The following is a 22,573-nucleotide window of genomic DNA, read 5'->3' as shown; positions in this document are numbered from 1 at the left end:
TATGTGTATACATATATATAATATATATTATATAATATATATTATTAATATTAATATATTATATAATATATAATATTATATAATATTATATAACATATAATATTATATAATATATAATATATTATATATATATATATATATATATATATATATATATATATATATATATGGATCCCAAGTGTGCTGGTTTAAGTAAGACAAAATATGAATGTGGGGACAGAGCCCCAGAAAGCAGTTTCCAGGCTCTCGGCCTCATGTGGAGAGGTGCTGGCTCAGATAGTGGATGGCGGTCAGCTGTGGCTGGTTGGCCATCAGCTGTAGTGATTAAGGCATTGGCCACTGATATAACTGCCGCGGCTATGGAGGGGAGCCGAGGAGAGTGAAGGAGGAGACTGAAGGAGAGTAAGGAGAGTCAAGGAGAGTTGGTCGGTTGGCAGCAAAGCGGACAGCAGGCCACACGTCGTGTAAACCCAGCCTCCAGTGAGACCATAGTGGTATGACTTCCCTACCTATGGCTCCGTGGGTGTTCCTTTTTGGCCTCACCATGTCCTGCATTCTTATGTGGGGAGCAGGAGCAGAGACCCCGCCGGACACCCCGCACAACAATGAAGTTGGATAAGGAAGAATGTGTTAGGATAAAGTCACTCTCTTGCAACACAGGGTTTAATATCTTGATAAAGACAATAGGAAATGATACTACTGCACTTCTAGGTGGTCTCTTGTAGGCTTGGAAAAAGTGGTAGTTCTCACAAAGTGAAGTAAAGATGGCAGGACTTATTTACCTGGAAAAACAGTGGAAGACGGAATTAAAGACTCAAAATTGGGCATGCTGATGGGGATATAATATGTGAGTCTAGATAATCTTCCAGGTGGCTCTATTTTTTAGGTAGTCCTAGGAGACACTCCATTGACAAAAGTGGTAAGGAATGCGCTGGTGTTGGGGCACAAGTATTGTTAAAAGTGCTGGAAAGGCTTAGAGAAAAAGGAACCATCATACACTGTTGGCGGGAATGCAGATTGGTGTGGATGCTATGGAAGACAGTGTGGAGATTCCAGGAAAAAATTAGAATAGAATTCCATATGACCCAACAATCCCTCTTCTGGGTATCTATCCAAAACATCTAAAAACATTTATGCATAAAGATATTTGTGCGCTGATGTTCATTGCAGCTTTATTTATGATGGCCAAGTGTAGGGGGTGGGTGCCTATAAGGCACCATCACATAACTGAGAAGCATGAGATAGAAAAAGTTACTTTAGATAACACCCACATCCTGTAGGGTGTGTCCGGATGGCTTAAGACTGCTAGCTTGTAGCAACCCTTCTTATGTTAATGCCCCTCCACCCAGCAAAATAATGTATATAATCCCTGATTGAGCTGCAATAAAGTGAGACTTGATCAGAACTCCTGTCTTGTCTCCGGTCTTTGTGTCTCCCATTTTCCTCCCTTCTAGGTGCTTCGGGGTCCCTCGTGTAGTGTCCTGCGGGTCGGGACAGCCAAGTCAGGAAACAACGAAAGTGTCCTTTGATAGATAATTGGATAAAGAAGATGTGGTATGTATACATAATGGGATACTATTTTGCCATAAGAAAAGAGGAAATATTGCCATTTGTGACAACATGGATGCATGTTGAGATTATTATGCTAAGTGAAATACGTCACACAGAAAAAGTCAAAAATCATATGATTTCACTGACATGTGAAATATAAAACTGAAAGCAACAAAGGAACAAGACAGATGAAGAAACAAAATCTCATAGGCAGGAGAAAATCAAGATGGCACATCAAAATTAGAACTAATCTACAAAACAACCATTATTGAGAATCACCTAAAATCAAGCAGAACTGAAGTCTTTCAACTAAGACATGCAGAAGAATCCACCTCCAGACTGGTTGGAAGAGCAGAGATGCAGAAAAGGCTGGTCCCACACCCACATGTAACCATTAAAGATCAGGAGAACTGACTCTGGGTGGTGAACACACAATGTGAGATATAGATAATGTATTACAGAATTGTACACCTGAAATCTATGTAACTTTACTAACAATTGTAGTCTCAATAAACTTTAATATAAAGAAAAAAAAGATCAAGAGGGATATTTCAGCTGTGAGGGTACCCCCATCCCCCAGAGGAATGAGAGATCCCAGTCCCATACTAGCCCAGGGTTCCAGTGGTGGGGAGAGAAGTCCCCATATTTTTTTTGTTGTGAAAACCAGCGGGCATTGTGACTTGGTGAGACATAGTGTGGCTGCACTCACAGGTGCTCTGCTTAAAGGGACTGCATGGGGTCTTACCCACCAATACAATCGATTGCTCTGAGCACCAGCACTAGGGCAGTAGCTTGAAAGGCGGCAGGGACATAGGGCAGGGAACTGAGTTGTCTGGCTTGGGATGGGGGCTGGAGAGGCAGCTTTCTCCTAGATAGGGGAGCTGGTGGAGGCCACTGTTTCTTTGCTGAGCTGTCCCCGTTCCCAGTGTAATGACACAGGCAGCCACCATATCTGAGTCTCTGCCATTCATTTGCCATGCCCTGGCAATTCAAGACCCAGCCCTGCCCAATTTTCAGGCACACCCAGGCTGTTTCCAGTGGCTTTTTTATGCAGACCGCCTGCATTAGCTCAAACTTCGGACTTTCGTTGGGTCTCTCAACCTTTTGTGGAACCCAGACTAGCAGCATCTGGCTTGAGTGTGTCCTGTATCTCTGGCTGAGCAGCCCTAAGCTGGCACTAGTGGCAGCTAGTGTTGGTTCTTGGCTTGACCTCTCAAGGTGCTTCTAAGCGTAGTATGGGTGGCAGCCATCTATGGATTTCTTTCTGGCACCCACTGGGTGGCCCCATATGGGGCACAGGCTGTGGCTGAAGTAGACCTACAGTGGATCCCCTCCAAAGTGGTCCTGGGGCTGGTGTCCCCAGTGGCCAGCTTCAAGTTGAGCTTGAGCATCACCCAGGCACCTCCAAGTATGACACACCTAAGGGACAGATTGGGCAGGCACCAGAGTCCTGCTGAGGCAGATCCTATTCCGTAGGATCAGCCCCTGCACAACTCTTCTGCTGTAGTCTAGGCCAGTCCTCACAACTAGTGAGCCCATGGTTAGTCCCTCCCACTGTTGTGCAATTATCAACCAAGGCTCAACTACAAGAGGAGGGCACACACCGCACACCTGGAACGCATGGTGCAGGTGATCAGAAAGACTGCACCTCTGAAATCCACAGCACACCTACTACATAAGGCCACTCTACTAAGATGGTAAGATACAGCAGCCCTACCTAATACATAGAAACAAACACAAGGAGACAGTGAAAATGGGGAAACAAAGAAACATGTCCCAAATAAAAGAACAGAACAATGTTCTAGAAAAACAACTAAGTGAAATTGAGATAATCAATCTAACAGACACAGAGTTCTAAACACTAGTATAAGAATGCTCGATAACCTCAGGGAGAACTGCAACAGAAAGATAAGAAGCATAAAAATGGAGATGAAAACCATCAAAAATAACCAGCCAGAAGTAAAAGATACAATAACAGAAATGAAGAATATATTACAGAGAATCAACAGTAGATTAGATGAAGCAGAGGATCGAACCAGCGATGTAGAAGATAAGGTAGCAGAAAACACCCAAGCAGAAAAGTAAGAAGAAAAAAGAATCCCCAAAATTGAGGAGTGTTTAAGGGGCTTCCAGGACAATATCAAGCACGCCAACATTCGCATTATAGGGGTACCAGAAGGAGAAGAGAGAAAGCAAGGAATCGAAAACCTATTTGAAGAAATAATGACGGAAAACTTCCCTAACCTGGTGAAGGAAATAGACATACAAGCCCAAGAAGTGCAGAGTCCCAAACAAAATAAACCCAAAGAGGCCAACACCAAGACACATTATAATTAAAATGTCAGAGGTAAAATACAAAGATAGAATCTTTAAATCAGCAAGAGAAAAGCAGTTAGTTACCTGCAAGGGAGCTCCCATAAGACTGTCAGCTGGTTTCTCAACAGACAAGAAGGGAATAGCAGGAAATATTCCAAGTCATGAAAAGCAATCACATACAACGAAGATTGCTCTACCCAGCAAAGCTGTCATTTAGAATTGAAGGCCAGATAAGGAGCTTCCCAGACAAGAAAAAGCTGAAGGAGTTCATCACCGCCAAACAAGTATTACAAGGAATCTTAGAGGGAATTCTTTAAGGTGGGAGGGGGGTTGAAGATGGGTGAAAGGGGGAGAGATTAAGAAGTACAAATTGGAGGCTCAGAGCTGCTCCAGCCGCCGTCTTGGGAGCTGAAGGACCCGCGACTGAGCAGGCATGACTGGAGAGGGAAGTCCCAGTGGCGCTAGAATAGTGCTGCAGTGGCAGAAGACGGCTCACGAGTGAGGTCTGGAAGAACGACAAGGAAGACATGCATCATTTGCTTCAAAGTGTGCAAGTCAAATCCTGGGGAGAATCATGATAACCCTGATCACTGAGCAGCTACAGAAGCAGACTCTGCATGAGCTGAAATGCACACGCTTCAGCATCAGTCTGCCTTTGCCTGATCATGCAGACATCTCCAACTGTGGGAACCGTTTCCAGCGTGTGCCTAAGGTGCTTCCTGGAGGGGCCTGTCCGGCTGTTCCTGTGCCGCGGTCCAGGACAGCCTGAACCTCAGCTACCACCCCTCAGGTTTGAGCCTGCACCTCAGACCACCCAGTGGGGAAGTTCCCCACCGGAACAGCCCCTCTCCCAAGTCCTAAGCCCTGAGTCCCCAGACCCAGAGAAACTTCCTGTGCTCCCCTCCCCTCCATCCAAGAGGCACTGCCGCTCACTCTCAGTGCCCGTGGACCTGTCTCGCTGGCAGCCGGTGTGGCGGCCTGCCCCCTCCATGCGGTGGACCCCCATCAAGCACCGGGGCCATGGTGGAAGGGGTGGGCCACAGGTGCCTCACCAGAGCCCCCTGAAGAGGGTCTCCAGCCTCAGGTTCCTCCAAGATCCCAGTGCCTCTTTTCAATGTGCCCCAGCCCACAGACCCTACAGCCCTCCTTTCTTTAGCCTAGCCCTGGCCCAAAAATCCCCTCAACCCTGCGCTGCCTCCCCCCAAAGTGGCTCCTGGGAGAGTGATGCCGAGTCCCTGTCACCTTGCCCACCCCAGCGCCGCTTTTCCCTGTCGCCCAGCCTGGGCCCACAGGAAAGCCGCTTCTTGCCCTCTGCCCGTAGCTCCCCCGCATCCTCCCCAGAACTGCCCTGGCGACCTCGAGGCCTGCGTAACCTTCCCTGAAGCCACTCACAGCCTTCCGATCTGGATGCCCGCAAAGCTGGAGTCAAGCGGCGCCACGGTGAGGATCCCTGGCGGCTGAGGCCTTCCTTGGACTTTGACAAGATGAATCAGGTGGAACCAGCAGGACTGAGGAAGCCTGGATGGGAGCACAGGGACTCTGTTCCGTCTTGTCACTTGAGCTGCCCTGGTTCCATGCCCCCCTGGCAGGGCCTCCCCTGGAGCTCCTTTCTGTCTGAGCTTTTGCTAGGGTGATCCACCATCCCAGTTTGCCCAGAACTGCCCCGGTTTTAGCACTGACAGTCCCGTGTCCTATGAAACTGCTCAGTCCTGAGAGTTCCACAGAAACTGGGGTGAAACCAATGTTAAACCTTCCAACAGGGATCCCAGAGTGTCCTGGTGGAGGCACCTTCTCTCCTCTCTGAGAATGCGTAAGCCACAAAAGTGCCATCATCAGTGCCCCACTCCTCCTTGTGCTCAAGTCTTGTTTTGCCATTGGCCCTTCAGTGCTTTAAGAGGGTCTGTGAGAGCTGAAAAGGGGCTGCTGCAACATTCATGTGTTCAGCAAATGTGTTTTGTCTTGCCACTGTGAATGCAATTATATGCAATTGCCTACGTTTTCATATTCTTCCTCCTAGACCACTGGGTCACAAACCTCTTTGAGAATTTATGCACTTATTCAGAGTCACTTGTCCAACCAGTCAGCAAACATTTATTGAATGCCTACTATGTACGAGGCTCTGACTAGGCCCTGACAGCATAAAATTAAAAAAAAAAAGTACAAATTGTTTGTTATACAGTAGTCATGGGGATGTAGAGTATAGCATAAGGAATATAGTCAATAATATTGTAATAACTAGGTATGGTGCCAGATAGTTACTAGGTCTATCAGGGTGATACATGGGAATGGGGTTGGGGGTAGGGTGAAAAAGGTGAAGGCATTAAGAAATACAAATTGGTAGTTAATACAGTATGGGAAATATAATCAACAATGTTATAAGGAAGATGTAAGTTGCCAGATGGGCACTGGAAATATCAGGGGGAATACATCATAGACTGTGTAGATGTCTGACCAATGCACTATACATCTGAAACTAAAGTAGAGTAATATTGAATGTCAACTATAGCTAAATATATAGTTATTTATAGTCATGGGATGTGGAGTACAACATAGGAAAGATAGTCGATGGTATTGTAACTGCTATATAAAATGTCAGAGGGTAGTAGCTTGGGGAGGTAGTTTATCACTTTATGAGGAGTTTAAATGTCTAACTACATTTAAATGTCTAATTACATTGTTTTGTACTCCTGAAACTAATAAAAAATAAATTAAAAAAAACAAAATTCATAGACATAGACAATAGTTTAATGGTTACCAGAGGGTAAGGGGGAAGGGGAGTGGTAGATGAGGATAAAGGGGGTCAAATATATGGTGATGGAAAGAGAACTGATTCTGGATGGTGAACACACAATGTGATATATACATGATGTATTACAGAACTGTACACTTGAAACCTATGTAATTTTACTAACCATGTCACCCCAATAAATTTTAATTTTAAAAAAATGAAGCTTATTTTTGGCTGTCCCTGAAGTCCAGCACGGAGAATAGGAGATACTGTTTATAGAACTAACCTTGATATCAATGAATATGATAGAATCCAAAATTAATAGATGCTAAGTAGTGGTAAGGAACCATCAGAAGTAAGGTGGATATGATATTGTAATAAGAGGCAGAGTTTAAATGGTAGCTTATAGGACCTGACCTGCAGTGAGCTACACAGATGACTAATAAAACACAGTATTCCCAGGGGCAATATAGATGGGCAGTCAAAGAGTGTGTGGACCAATCTAAACACACACCAAAAAATCAAGTATGGATATTATGAGGCTGAATCCAGCTGCTTCAATATAAGTTATGATCCTAGTTTTGAAGAGTGAGCCAATTCTCAGGCCAAGACCTATTGACTGAAGGGAATACTGGATATCCATGAGGAAGAACTCTGACACAGAACAAGTATGTGGTATTGATTCCCCAGTCCTTCTCTGAATGGACCTGTGACCACTTGCTATTGTAATTGTACATGGGGGAAAGAGTCCTATTTAACATTTAAAGAAATGTTGGGAAAAAGCAGAGAACCCTATGATTTCACTGATATGTGGTATATAAACCAAAAACAAGACAAACAAATGAGAAACAAGAACTCATAGACACAGACAATAGTTTAGTGGTTACCAGAGGGTAAGGGGGGTGGGGGGAGGGAGATGAGGGTAAGGGGGATCAAATATATGGTGATGGAAGGAGAACTGACTCTGGGTGGCGAACACACAATGGGATTTATTGATGATGTAATACGGAATTGTACACCTGAAATTATGTAATTTCATTAACAATTGTCACCCCAATAAATAAATTTAAAAAAAAAGAACTGTTGGGATCGAGGTATAAGTTGGTATTGATACCCAAAGACCAAAAGTGTTAGCATAGATTCCTGTCTAAATTGTGTGTATGTGGGAGGAGGGGTGCATATAAGGGACAGGTAATAAATAAATTTCTCTTCCACATCTCAATAGTTTGTCTATTGGGTCGACACACTTGCCTGGTGGTCATTTTTTTATCCCAAATTTATAATTACAATTGACATATTTTAGAGTTGGTGTAACCCTCTCATTTGTTCCTTGGTCTGTGGGATATAAGCTAGCATAGATCTGATATTCTATGCTCCTAGTGCTCTTAAATGTCAGAAACATTTTGAGAAATGAAGAACATAGGAAATAAATAATAGAAATGGAAATGGTCAGTATAATGGCCTAGTATGCTGTGTTAGAATAAGTATTTAGCCTCCATTAACTTAACTTCTAACCTTGAGATGTGGTTAAAATACCATACCTTGAGGTATGTCCAAAATACCCCTGGCTTTTAAAACAAACGCAAAGCCCACTATGGATTAGTCAGCCAAGAAGGCATTTATTCATTCTTTTATTCACTACACCAAATATTTTTTTTGAGAATTCTCAGGTAGCATGGTAGATGTTAGGTTAAGTGGGGAGTAAAAACTCTTCTTGAGTTTTGTTATAATTCCAAATAATACAACCTTTCTGAGTGAATTTATTTAAACAACTCATTAAAGCTTCAAAGAAGGAACAGTATACATTTTACTCAGGGCTTTATTGAGTCAAACCAAATTCATTACATCCAAAGGTAATTTTTAAATATTTCTTTCTGTAAACGATATGGAAAGACACATTTATTGTTTATATTACAGCAATAACAGCCACACTTAGTGTGTACAAAGTATGCTGCTTTGTCTCTGACTATTCTGGAAATAATTATTTGATAAGATGAAAATGATGAATGTCGAAAGGGGGAAAAAGAAATATCTACTTTTGGCTTTTAGAAGAAAATAACTTCACAAAATAATTAATTACAAAGTAAAAATATTTACAGAATAGAATAGAGATGCCTCATAAGGATCAGTAAAATTATGTGCACTTATTTATGTGTCATCCTTCTTCTGTCATACTCATATTCACAGTTAGCAAAATACCTGATTTTACTTTTATCACAGAATTTACATAACCTTCTTTACTAAAGATATTCCCATATAAAACACTTTGAAAAATTGCAATTAGCAGGGGTTGCAGTTTTACAATTTTGTCATTTAACATGGAAATATTTAAGTAATGAGTGCTCAGATTACTATAAAATCTTTAATATCCTTTGGTATATAAAATTATTTATTTATATACATAATACTATGTACTAAATTATACATGTACACTTGATATATGAGAAATTCACCATTTTTACATTACTCTGTTCTCCACAGCAGTAATAAAACTGAACCATTTGAAGAAACTTTCATCTAATTGAATGAATATTTTCTTATGTGTATTCAGCATTTAATTTCTAATTTTGGTTCCATTGTTTTAGAAACTGAAACGTAAGGGAATATACTTTCATTGTTCTCAAATAAACCTCAACCCATGCTAATGTAGTTAGTGACAATGTCATTTTCTGTTAACTCCTGACACAGGGCTGACAGAAACACATTTGTTCACACTCTTCCAAACAGAGCTAGCACTTCTTTCTCAAGCTACCACAGCGGACACTCTAGGCATACTGCTCACGTTTTACCATAATTTCTATTTGTTGCTCTCTCTCCCACAAGACTATAAGGACAGAGACCTCATTTTAGTTATCTTCGGTTCATTAATATCTAAGGTAAGGCAGAATGAAAATTAAACAGATATACGAGCTCAGATAATTAAGTTCACAAACTCATCCTAGAAAAAGCATTACATACCTCATTGTTGAATATCACTATGGTCACCTTTGAAGTACTTCCCTTGGAAAGCTATGCACCAATGCCTGTTCCTAGTCCACCCTTCAAAGCAATTTTGGTACTCTTTTTCTGGAATGGCCATTAGAGCTGTCATCGTATTACCCTTGATGTCCTGAATGTCATCAAAATGTCATCCCGTCAATATTTCCTTTACCTTTGGGTAAAGAAAAAAGTCATTGGGGACCAGATAAAGTGAGTAGGGAGGGTATTCCAATACAGTTATTTGTTTACTAGCTAAAAACTCCCACACAAACATTGTCATGATGCACGAGCCATGAATTGTTGGGGAAAAGTTCAAGTCATCTAACTTTTGCATGCAGCCTTTTCAGCACTTCCAAAATAGTAAACTTGGTTAACTGTTTGTACAGTTGGTACAATTCATAATGAATTATTCCTCCAATATAAAAAAAGTTAACAACATCTGTACAACGAGTTTGCAAACTTAATTGTCAGAATATATATATATATATATATATATATACACACACATATATATATATATATACATGTATATATGTATATATATGTATGTATGTATTTCCTGTTCTTATTTTTTTCTTCTGAATACAACTTCATTCTAGATTTTAAATCTTCTTTCTAAATACCAACTAAAACTCCTTAAAAATTCCTTGGTATAAAAGGACATGCTCAATAACAATTAATATAATTACAGCAAATACAAATTACTCTGTAAAAAAGATAATTAATTTTAACAAATGCTAATAGAAAACCTACTATGTTATTATGTACCAAGTTCTGTGCTAACTTTTGTGAATACAAAGCAGAATTTAATCCACTCTCTATCTTCAATTAGCTCATGATGTAGTGGGGAAGCAGAAAGGTAAGAAGAGAATAATGAAAGCTATAACAAAGGTTTGCTTTGTATCCTACAGAACTACGTACATGTCTGTGACTTACCTGGTATTCACTTTGCACTTCTTTTTTTAATTAAATTTATTGGGGTGACAATTGTTAGTAAATTTACATAGATTTCAGGTGTACAATTCTGTATTACATCATCTATAAATCCCATTGTGTGTTCACCATCCAGAGTCAGTTCTCCTTCCATCACCATATATTTGATCCCCCTTTCCCTCGTCACCCACCACCCATCCCCTTACCCTCTGGTAACCACTAAATTATTGTCTGTGTCTATGAGTTTTTCTTTCTCATTTGCTTGTCTTGTTCTTTTGTTGTTTTTGGTTTATATACCACATATCAGTGAAATCATATGGTTCTCTGCTTTTTCTGTCTGACTTATTGCACTTCTTTTTTTTAATTAAAGTTTGTTGGGGTAACAATTGTTACTAAAGTTACATGGATTTCAGGTGTACGATTCTGTAATAAATCATCTACATCTCACATTATGTGTTCACCATCAGTTCTCTTTCCATCACCATATATTTGATCCCATTTACCCTCACCTATCACCACCCTCGCCCCTGTAAGGAATAGAATATATGAAGGTCTGCCTGGGAACATTTGGGGATGTAAACTCTCACAGTGGTTGGGATACGTGCTTGGCCTTGGAAGGATTGGCTACCCTCCCAAGGACCAAGACAATATTTACAGAATGTGAAGCCTGGCCTTCTCCTAGCGCAGATGGGCCGAGCTCCTCTACATCTAATCTCATACCAAGGACTGACCCCGGCTCCTAGCCAGATCCGAGACCAGTTCCTTGTGTTGCTAATAGGAATGCTTATTGGCTCCTTGCTACTGTTGTTAGTGAAGTCCTCAAAACTCCAGAAAACCGAGGCAGGCACAATTGTTACCCGGGCCGCCTCGGCTGCTGAAAGATATTTCACCCGTGCTGATGACTTTACTTGACTGGGATTTTGCCCACGCTGATGAAGGGCCGGTACAGTTTCTACGTATGATGTTTTGCCGGTGCTGATAAATGACCGGTCCTGTTTCTGTGCAGGATGTTTCGCCCTTGCTGATGAAAAGGCCGTTGCTGCTTCTGCGACTCTAATTGACTGGGCCCTGGTGGTATGATGAATTGCCTCCTTGCTTGTTAGTAGTTAGATAATATATTCCCCTAATCTCTGTCTTGTCTTACTTACTTTCACTTTGTAATAAAACTCTTTAACCTCTTCATCGCGGCTTGTGGTGGTGTGTCTTGCGTATCGGGCCTTGAAATTAAGTCTGTGCACAGCAATCGATAATACTTATCGATACACCCTTTTATCCTCTGGTAACCACTAAACTATTGTCTATGTCTGTGAGTTTTTGTTTGTTTCTTCATTTATTTGTCTTGTTCTTTCATTGTTTTCAGTTTTATATACCACATATCAGTGAAATTATATGGTTCTCTAATTTTTCAGTCTGACTTATTTCGCTTAGCATTATAATCTCAAGATCCATTCGTGTTTTGGCAAATGGCACTATTTCATCTTTTCTTATGGATGAATAGTATTCCTTGGTGTATATATACCACATCTTCTTTATCCATTCATTATTGAAGGACACTTTGATTGTTTCCATGTCTTGGCCACTGTAAATCAAGCTGCAACGAACATCAGAGTACATATATTTTTATGGATAAATGTTTTCAGATTTTTTGGATAGATACCCACGGGAGGGATTGTTGCATCATACGGTAATTCTATTCTTAATATTTTGAGGAGCTCCACAATGCCTCCCATAATAGCTGCACCGAATTTCATTCCCACCAACAGTGTATGAAGGTTCCTTTTTCTCCACAGCCTCTCCAACACTTGTTACTATTTGTATTGTTGGTGATAGCCATTCTGACTGGGGTGAGGTGATATATCATTGTGGTTTTGAATTGCATTTCTCTGTTGATAAGTGATGTTGAACATCTTTTCATATGTCTATTGGCCAATTGTAGGTCCTCTTTCGAGAAATGTCTCTTCAGGTCCTCTGCCCAATTTTTAATTGGATTTTTGTTGTTGTTTTTTTGTTGTTGTTGACTTGTATGTGTTCCTAATATGTGTTGGATATTAGCCCCTTATAGATGGTGTTGTTTGCAAAAACCTTCTCCTGTTTTGTTGGTAGCCTCTTTATTTGGTTGGTTGTTTCTTTGCTGGATAGAAGCTTTTTAGTTAGATATAGGCCCATTAATTTATTTTAGCTTTTACTTCCCTTGCCTTTGGAGTCAAATTCATAAAATGCTCTTTGAACCAAAGCTCCATAATGTTAGAACCTATGTTTTCTTCTGTGCATTTCATTGTTTCAGGTCTTACGTTTAGGTCTTTAATCAATTTTGAATTAATTTTGGTACATGTTAACAGATACCAGTATAGTTTCATTCTTTAGCATGGGGCTTTCCAAACCTCCCAGGAGCATTTATTAAAGAGGATGAATTTTCTCCACTGTATGCTTCCAGTTTCTTTCTCAAAAATTATTGGTCCATATTTATTTGGGTTTATTTCTGAGTTCTCCATTCTATTCCATTGGTCTTTGTGTCTGTTTTTCTGCCAATAAAACACTGTTTTGATGATTGATGCCCGGTAGCCCAAGCTGAAGTCAGGGAGTGTGATACCTCAAAAACTGTTCTTTTTCCTTAGGATTGCTTTGGCTTTTTCAAGTCTTTTGTGGTTCAATACAAATCTGATGATTTTTTTGTTCTTCTTTAAAAAATGCCACTGGAATTTTGATGGGGGTGGCACTAAATCTCTATATTGCTTTGCGTAATATGGCCATTTTAGCTATGTTGATTCTTTCAATCCATGAGCACAGAATGTCTTTCCATTTCTTTGTGTCTTCTTCAATTTCTTTAAAAAATGTCTTATATTTTTCAGTATGTAAGTCTTTCATATCCTTGGTTAAGTTCATTAACATGTATTTTATTATTTTTGTTGCAATTGAAAATAAATTGTATCCTTTTTAAATTTCTTTTCTGGCATTTCATTGTTAGTACATAGGAATGCAATGGACTTTTGTACATTGATTTTGTAGCTGGCAACTTTACTGTATTTGTTTATTGTTTCTAATAGCTTTTTGGTGTATTCTTTAGGGTTTTCTATATATTGCATTATGTCATCTGCAAAGAGTGACAGTTTAACTTCTTCATTCCCAATTTGGATACCTTTTTTTTTTTTTTCTCTTCCCTAATGCTCTGGCTAGGACTTCCAATACTATGTTAAATAGCAGAAGTGATAGGGGACAGCCCTATCGTGTTCCTGAATGCAGAGCAAAGGGCTTCAATGTTTTACCATTAATTATGATATTAGCTAAGTGTTTTTCATATATGGGTTTTATAGTGTTAAGGTATTTTCCTTATATACCTATTTTATCAAGTGTTTTAATCATAAGTGGTTATTTTCTCAAATGCTTTTTCTGCATCTTTTGAAATAATCATATGGTTTTTGTTTTTTTACTTTGTTTATGTGGTGTATGACATTGATGTATTTGTGTATGTTGAATGAGCCTCCTGCTCCTGCAGTGAACCCCATTTGGTCGTGATGCATAATCTTTTTAATGCATAGTTGCATTTGATATGCTAGAATTTTGTTTAAATATTTTGCATCTGTATTCATTAGAGATATTGGTATGTAATTTTGTTTTTTTGTATTATCCTTACCAGATTTTGGTATCAGGGTAATGCTGGCTTCCTAAAATAAGTTAGGGAGTGTTGCTTCTTCTTCAATTTTTTGGAAGATTTTGAGTAGGACAGGAATTAGATTCTCTTTAAATGTTGGGTAGAATTCACTGGTGGAGCAATCTGGTCCTGGACTTTTCTTTTTGGGAAGGTTTCAGATGACGGATTCAATTTCCTTACTGGTGATCGGTCTATTTAGATTTTCCAATTCTTCATTATTCAGCCTAGGAAGACTGTATGTTTCTAAGAACTTGCACATTTCTTCTAGGTTATTGAATTTGGTAGCATACAGTTCTTCATAATATTCTTGGATAATCCTTGGTATTTCTGTGGCATCCGTGATAACTTCCCCGCTTTCATTTCTGATTCTGTTTATTTCTGCCTTTTGTCTTTTTATTTTAATGTGTCTAGCCAAGATTTTGTCAATTTTATTAATCTTTTCAAAGAACCAGCTCTTTGTTGCATTTATTTTTTCTACTGTTTTTTTGTTCTCTATATCATTTAGTTCAGCTCTGATTTTTATTATATCTTTCTTCTACTGACTTTGGGTTTCACTTGTTCTTCTTTATCTACTTCTTTAAGGTGTAACTTGAGGTTATTTATTTGGGATTGTTTTTGTTTCTTGAGATAGGCCTGTAACGATATAAATTTTCCTCTTAAAACTGCTTTCACTGCATCCAAAAAATTTTGGTAGGATGTATTTTCATTCTTATTTGTTTCTATGTATCTTTTTATCACTTTTCTTATTTCTTCTTTGAACCAGTAGTTCTTTAAAAGTATGTTGTTTAATCTCCCCATATTTGTAGTTTTTTTTTTTCTTGTTTTTTTTTTTCTGTTTTCCTCTTGAAGTTGATATCCAATTTCAAAGCCATGTGGTATGATTTCAATCTTTTAAATTTCCTGAGGCTCGTTTTGTGTCCCTATGTATGGTCTATCCTTGGGAATGTTCCATGTACAGTAGAAAATAATGTATAGTCCGATGTTCTAGGATGAAGTGCTCTGTAAACGTCAATTATGTCCATTTCATCTAATGTGTCTTTTAGGGCTGATATTTCTTTTTATTATTTTTTTGGATGATCTATCGATAGCTGTAAATGATGTTTTTAGGTCCCCTATTATAATTTTGTTTTGGTCAATTTCTCCTTTTAATTCTGTGAGTAGTTTCCTTTTATATTTTGTTGTTCCCTCATGTTGGGCATGAGTACTGATGACTGTTATGTTTTCTTATTGTATAGCCCTCTTCATCATTATACAATGTCCTTCTTTGTCTCTTGTTACCTTTTCCACCCTGAAGTCTGTTTCATCTGATATCAGTATGGCTACAACTACTTTTCTCTGGATACCATTTGCTTGGAGTGTCAATTTCCACCCTTTCACTTTGAGTCTATGCTTGTCCTGGTACCTGAGATGTATCTCTTGGATGTAGCATATGGTTGGGTTTAGTTTTTTGATCCAATCTGCTACTCTGTGTCTTTTTAATGGTGAGTTCAGTCCATTTACATTTAGGGTGATTATTGATATATGAAGATTTCCTATCATTCTATGTTTCCTTATCTGGTAAGACTGTGTCTCCATTGTTTCTTTGTGCTTTGTTGCTGTCCATTATTTTCTGGTGACTGTGTCTCCATTGTTTCTTTGCATTTCTGTTGCTGTCTGTTATTTCAGTGTGGTGGTATTCTATGTTTTTTTGCTCTGTTTCTTTTTTTATTATGGTATAAATTTCAGTTCTGAATTTTGTGTGTATGTGGTTACCATGAAGTTTATGTAAAATAAAGTTTCATATTTAGAGTATCCATATTCTTCAGTATGCTTGCCCTCTCCATTTTTGTATTCCAATTCAGGTCTTTATTTTCCACCATTCAATGTTTTTGTTGTCACAAATTATGCCTATTTATGTTGGTCGAATAGCCTCTTTAAGTATTTCTTGTAATGTAGGTCGTGTGTTAGAAAATTCCCCCAGCTTCTGTATGTCTGGAAAGGTCTTTATTACTCCTTTATATCTAAAGGATATATTTGCTGGATATATTATTGTTGGCTCATAATTTCTCTCTTTCAATAGTTTCAATATTTGGTTCACTCCCTCCTGACTTGTAGAGTTTCTTCTGAAAAATCTGATGATAATTTAATGGGTTTTCCTTTGTAGGTTACCATCTTCTTTTCCCTAGCTGCCTTGAGGATTCTTTATTATTAATTTTGTCATTAATTTTGACAGCTACAATACAATATGCCTTGAAGAAGGTCTGATGCGGTGAGGTAATTAGGTGTTCTCTTAGCTTCTTGGTTTGAGGATTCAGTTCTTTCCACAAGTTTGAGAAGTTCTCTTTGACTATTTGTTTGAATATATTCTCTGTTTACTTCTCCGTTTCTTCTTCTTCTTCTGATGTACCCATTATTCTTATATTCCACTTTCTGACGGAATCAGAAAGTTCTTGTAGAATTATTTCATTTCTTTTAACTCTGAAGTCTCTCTCTTCTTCTATCTGTGTCATTTCCAGGTTTGTATCTATCTTTGATGTCACTGTTTTTTTCCTCCATGTGGTCAACTCTACTACCTGAGCTGTGTGTTTCATTCTTCATTTCTTTTGTTGAGTTCTTAATCTCCAGAAATTCTATTTGGTTCTTTTTAAAAAAATTTCAATGTCTTTGATAAAATGTTTCTTCTGTTTCTATGATTGTGCTTCTGAATTCATTAAAATGCTTCTCTGAATTTTCTTGCATCTTGAGTTTATTTACTTATTTATTTGTTTATTTATTTATTTATTTTTATTTATTTATAACTACAATCTTGAATTCTCTGTCATTTAAGTCACATATTTCCATGTTTTTAAGTCCATTTTCTGGAGACATTTTTACTTTGGTTATCCATAGCAATCAATGATTTATTATTTCTCTTTCCAGGCATCTATAGGAGTGGGTTCTGCAACAGGTACATAGAAAGAGGTCTTTCTTTTGTTTTTCTGTAGGTGTTGGTAGAATGTTTTATTTTCTCTCCAACTGCAGCCTTTTATTCTCTCACACACTTTAGTGTTATGTTTTCTCTGCTCTTTTCTGTCTTCTCACACAGTGAGGGGATGCCCTGGAAGCAGGGCTTCTCCTCTGTGAACATTTGGCCTGGGTCACAGGGCACTGCTTCCTTGGGTGGATATGGAGAACTTCTGAATTTCCAAAGCTCTTCCTGCACCAGATTCAGAGCCTGTGTGTTTCAGCAGCTCTGTTTACCTCTGCAGGGATCAACACAGATAGGTGGGGACAGGGGTGGGGTGGGTTGTGAGAGGTGGCCCAGAGCAATGGCAGCGACCACTTCCACAGCCAATCCTGCACCAGTGTCTCCCTCCCCTTCATTGGAACTAGTTGGGCTGCAAGTCAGTAGCTACATGCTACAGTTCTCAACACTACAATCATTCTATTAATTTGATCAGACATTGTTACCATTCTGCTTCTAGCACTGGGACAGTTGGTGTGGGACGAGCTCTGGGATGGTGTGGAGGTGGAAGGGGGGGCTCATTGCCTAAACTTCCTTTCTCTTCTCAGCAGTGAGGCCTTAAACCACTCTTTTCACCCTTCTTCCCTCAGTCTTTGCTCCGAGGTCTCTGCTGTGAGCATTGGGTTCAGCCATGTTATATGCTGATCCCTCAGGTGTAACTGTGGGCCATAAGCAGAGCACTAGCAGTCAGAGTTCTTCCCTCTCCCATGGGTAGTTCCAGAATGCAGCAAGCTCGGAACCCGGAGCTCCTGTCTGCATCCTGTGCCCGCAGGGCCTGCATCTCCATACTTACTGCTTCCCTCCTCCCACACTCACCCAATTTGCCCATCTTTAGTTAATTTCAGTTGCATGCCTCTTAGTCTTGTCTGTCTATTGTGTAGGGAGTCCTTTGTAGAATTATAGCTATTCAATTTGTTGTAAATTTTAGGGGAGATTTCAAGAGGCTCACCTCATGCCACCATTTTTATTACATAATCCACTCCCTCACTTTCTACCTATTCTTAAACTATTTTGCACTAGTATATATGTTTTTTTTTTTTTCTGAGATAGCTATATGGCCAATTGCCTGTTATATTCTATGAGGACAAGAATCACATCATATGCTGGTAGTACACTAACTGTGCTAGTGAATCCCTTTAGGCAGAGCAAATAAGTTGAGGAAACTTGGTTTATTAGAAATGTAGGGGAATTACAAGCATAAGACATGCATTCAAGTCTAACTTTACTCTCTTTAGGTGGTTATATATTACTTTGAGCATAATCTCTTAAAATGATAAAAACATGTTTACTTCCAAGACTTTGCAGGTGTTAAATAAAATAAATTTGTGAAAGTACATAGTAGGTACTTATAAACATTTTTTTAGTAAGTATTCATTTAATGCAATTAGGCTAAGAACTTAGAGAAGATACACAAAAGAGCCAAAGTTTTTTAAAGCCTGGTTGGTATTGGTTATAAGCGTCAGCAGGTAATGTTTCTTCTCAGGGCCACCTTCCCTAAACATATGAATGCTATTAATCTTTTCCCTTTAGTCACCCTCTGCTTGTCATCTCCTGATTGCTGGGTAAATATTTATAGTGGTTAGTAGAATTCTGAGAAATTCTGAGAAGACACCCAAGGTTTCTGCCCCTGGTATATATACCATGTATAATACCTTTCCCTCTGAGTTGGGAAGAACTGGAAATATGATGGATTTTACCCTTGTGGTTAGACCATATTATATAACCAAGTTGAAAGGATTTTGTTGTTATAGTCAATGTCCCATATCTGTTGACTTTTGAGTTAATCAAAGGGAAAATTATTCAGAGTGGGCCTGACTGAGTCGGATGAGCCAAAAAAGAGACTGCTCTTCTTGAAACTAGAGATTTAAAGCAAGTGAGATATTTTCCCATAGGCTTTGAAGGGAAAAAAAAAACTGTCATATTGTCCCTTCCATGAGGAAGGGAATGGTTGTTCACCTCAAAGAGATGAGATGACCCCCAGCTGACAGCATGCAGGAAAATGGGGATTTTGTTCTACATTCCAAGAACTGAATTCTGCCAATAGCCATGTAAGCTTAGTAGAGGATCTCAAGTTTCAGTTGAACTTGCAGCCCCTTGTGAACACTGACTTACACCTGGTGACACCTTGAGTAGATCTAAGTCAATTAATCCTGTATTCTGACTTACCGGAATTGTAAGATAATAAAGTTGTGCTGTATTAAGTCAACAGATTTATGGTGATGTGTTAAGTAGTAATAGAAAATGAATACATTTACCTAATCTGAAGAGATACTTTGATTGTTAATTGGTAATAATAGTTTTGTGTTACTCCTCCCAAGTAATATGTCTTCAGTCGAGAAAAGCTGCATGGTAAGAATTACAGTTGGTAAAAGCAGTGCAGGAAAAACAAAGGAGGCAATCTCTTAGTACTCTCCATTATTTGGGGAATTATGGTACTGGATAATAAATGTCAACCTCTGAGGCTAATTTTTTTCTTCCTTTGGTTTGACTGTTTTACTTAGAAGAGGAATGAATGGTAGGAAAGAGACTTAACAGTTTGCAAAGGTTTAGGAAAATGGGGAGAGACAGCATGATATAGTGGACTGAAGAAAAGACAAACAATCCAATTTAGTAATGGGCAGAATACCTGAATAAACATTTCTCCAAAGAGGACACACAGATGACCAATAGACATGAAATGATGCTCAACATCACTAATCATCAGAGAAATGCAAATAAAAACCACAATGAGATATCACCTCACACAAGTTAGAATGGCTATCATGAACAAGACAAATAATAACAACTGTTAGAGAGGCTGTGGAGAAAAAGGAATCCTCATACAGTTGGTGGGAAAGCAGACTGATGCAGCCACTATGGAAGGCAGTGTGGAGGTTCCTCAAAAAATTACAAATAGAATTACCATATGACCCAGCAATTCCTCTCCTGGGTATCTACCTAAAAAAATCTGAAAACATTTATACATAAAGACACATGGGCTCCAAAGTTCATTGTAGCTTTTTTTAAAGGTGGTCAAGACATGGAAACAACCAAAGTGTCCTTCGATAGATGAATGGATAAAGAAGTTGTGGTATATATACACAATAGAATACTATTCTGCCATAAGAAAGGATGAGATGGAATCATTTGTGACAACGTGGATGGATCTTGAGATTAGTATGCAAAGTGAAATAAATAAGATAGAAAAAGTTGAGAACCATATGATTTCACTGAATTGTGGGATATGAAGCTGAAAGAAACAAAAGAACAAGAGAAACAAATGAAGAAACAAAAACTCATAAACACAGACAATAGTTTAGTGGTTACCAGAGGATAAGGGGCAAGGGTGTGGTAGGTGAGAGTAAAGGGGATCAAATATTTGGTGATGGAAACAGAACTGACTCTGGGTGGTGAACACACAATGTGATATATAGATGATGTATTACAGAATTGTACACCTGAAACCTATATAACTTTACTAACAATTGTCAACCCAATAAACTTTAATTAAAAAAATATTCTGGGATAAAAAAAAAATGGCGGCGTGAGGTGAATCTCTGTAACGCTCCCCTGGAATTTACAACGAATCGGACAACAATAACTCCACAAAGGACTCCTTGCACAGCAGACAGGCAAGACGAAGAGGCCGACTACTGAATTCACCTCCAGGTGGGTGAATCGCGCGAGCGGGGGAGGAGGGAGAGGAGAAGTGCGAAGACGAGCCGCGCGGGCGCAGGACACAGACCTAGCTCAGTGCTCGGAGCCCGCTGCGCCCGGATCTTCCGCAGCTGCGGGAGAGGGAAGGACTCGGACTGCTAGGGCTCCGCTTACGGCCCACAGGGCTGAGGGGGCAGCATACAAAACCGCTGAACCCAACGCTCGCTCACGGCAGACCTCGGAGCAAAGACTGAGGGAAGAGGGCTGAAATCGGTGGTTTAAGCCCTCACTGCCGAGCGGAGACCGGAAGCCTTAGGCACGGAGACTAGCCGCCCCCTCCCTACCCTCCCAGAGCTCGCCCCGCCCCCACATGCCCGGTGCTAGAAGCGATAAAGTAGCAGTGTCGGATCACAGGACAGAATATTTGCTGCTCTGAGAACTGTGGACCGCAGACACAGATTCGCAGCTCAACTAGTTCCGGCAAAGGGGAGGGAGCTGTGGAAGCAGGACTGGCTGTGGTGGTGGTCGCCGCCATTGCTCAGGGCCACCTCTCACAACTCACCATGCCCCTGGCCCCACCTATCTGGGCGGATCCCTGCAGGAGTAAACAGAACTGCTGAAACAAACGGGCTCTGAATCTGGTGCAGAAAGAGCTTTGGAACTCCAAAAGTTCTTCGCATACCTATCAACCTGTTGCAGAAGACACTCCTGTAGATGTCTAGGAAGAGAAATAGTAAATCAGTGATTGCCATGAATAACCAAGGCAACAAGATAGCTCAGAAAGAAAGTGAAAAGTCTCCAGAAAAGGAACTTAGAGATATGAACCTTTGTGATTTAAATGACAGAGAATTCAACATCGCAATTCTGAAAAAACTGAACGAGATGCAAGAAAACACAGAAAGGCAGTTTAATGAACTCAGAAACACAATCAAAGAACACCATGAGCATTTTACAAAAGAGATTGAAATCTTGAAAAATAACCAAATAGAATTTCTGGAGATTAAGAACTCAATAGAAGAAATTAACAATAAAATATCCAGCTTAGGTAGTAGAGTTGACCAGATGGAGGAAAGAATCAGTGACATCGAATAAAGGAACCTGGAATTTACACAGAGGGAAGAAGAAAGAGACTTGAGACTTAAAAGAAATGAAAGAACTCTACAAGAACTTTCTGACTCCATCAGAAAGAGCAATATAAGAATAATGGGTATACCAGAAGGAGAAGAAAGAGGGAAGGGAACAGAGAATATATTCAAACAAATCGTCGATGAGAACTTCCCAAACTTGTGGACAGAACTGGATCCTCGAATCCAAGAAGCAAATAGAACACCTAATTACCTCAATCCCAACAGGCCTTCACCAAGGCACATTGTATTGAAGCTGTCTAAAATCAATGATAAAGAAAGAATCCTCAAGGCAGCCAGGGAAAAGAAGACGGTAACTTACAAAGGAAAGCCCATTAGATTATCATCAGATTTTTCAGCAGAAACTCTACAAGCTAGGAGGGAATGGAACCAAATATTCAAACTATTGAAAGAGAGAAATCATGAGCCAAGAATAATATATCCAGCAAAGATCTCCTTTAGATATGAAGGAGGAATAAAGACCTTTCCAGACATCCAGAAGCTGAGGGAATTTTCTAATACACGACCTGCACTACAAGAAATACTAAAGGAGGCTATTAGACCACCATCAACAGGGACAACTTGTGGCAACCGAAACATAAAAAGGGGGAGCGTAAAGGCCTGAACTGGAATATGGGAATAGAGAAAGTAAGCGTACTGAAGAAACTGGAATA

At 39.6% G+C, this 22,573-nt stretch overlaps 1 pseudogene across 1 annotated transcript; it reads left to right on the top strand.

The window, feature by feature from the left end:
* Positions 1-4,441: 4,441 nt before the first annotated feature.
* LOC308494990 (protein FAM53C-like) lies at positions 4,442-5,501 on the top strand (annotated as a pseudogene). The gene has a single exon. The product of its transcript is annotated as a protein FAM53C-like (transcript).
* Positions 5,502-22,573: the final 17,072 nt, after the last annotated feature.

The sequence above is a fragment of the Rhinolophus hipposideros genome (assembly GCF_964194185.1).
Source record: "Rhinolophus hipposideros genome assembly, chromosome: X".
Lineage (NCBI taxonomy): Eukaryota > Metazoa > Chordata > Mammalia > Chiroptera > Rhinolophidae > Rhinolophus > Rhinolophus hipposideros.
Note: the sequence above shows the minus strand (reverse complement) of the source record. Positions and strands in the feature narration are given on the sequence as shown.